Here is a 265-nt window from a genome sequence, read left to right as displayed (position 1 = left end):
TATGTATGCATATATGTATATATATATGTATATACACATATTTATATGTGCGTATATAAACACGTACATATATCCATATACATACAGATATATAAACATTCTTATATATAAACACAAAGAACATAGACACACACACACACACACACACACACACACACACATACACATATATATATATATACATACATACATATATATATATATATATATATATATATATATATATATATTTATTTATTTGCATATATATAAATATATACCTATA

Source organism: Octopus bimaculoides, chromosome 3 (genome assembly GCF_001194135.2).
Source record: "Octopus bimaculoides isolate UCB-OBI-ISO-001 chromosome 3, ASM119413v2, whole genome shotgun sequence".
NCBI classification, from domain to species: domain Eukaryota; kingdom Metazoa; phylum Mollusca; class Cephalopoda; order Octopoda; family Octopodidae; genus Octopus; species Octopus bimaculoides.
This window is presented reverse-complemented; position numbering follows the sequence as displayed.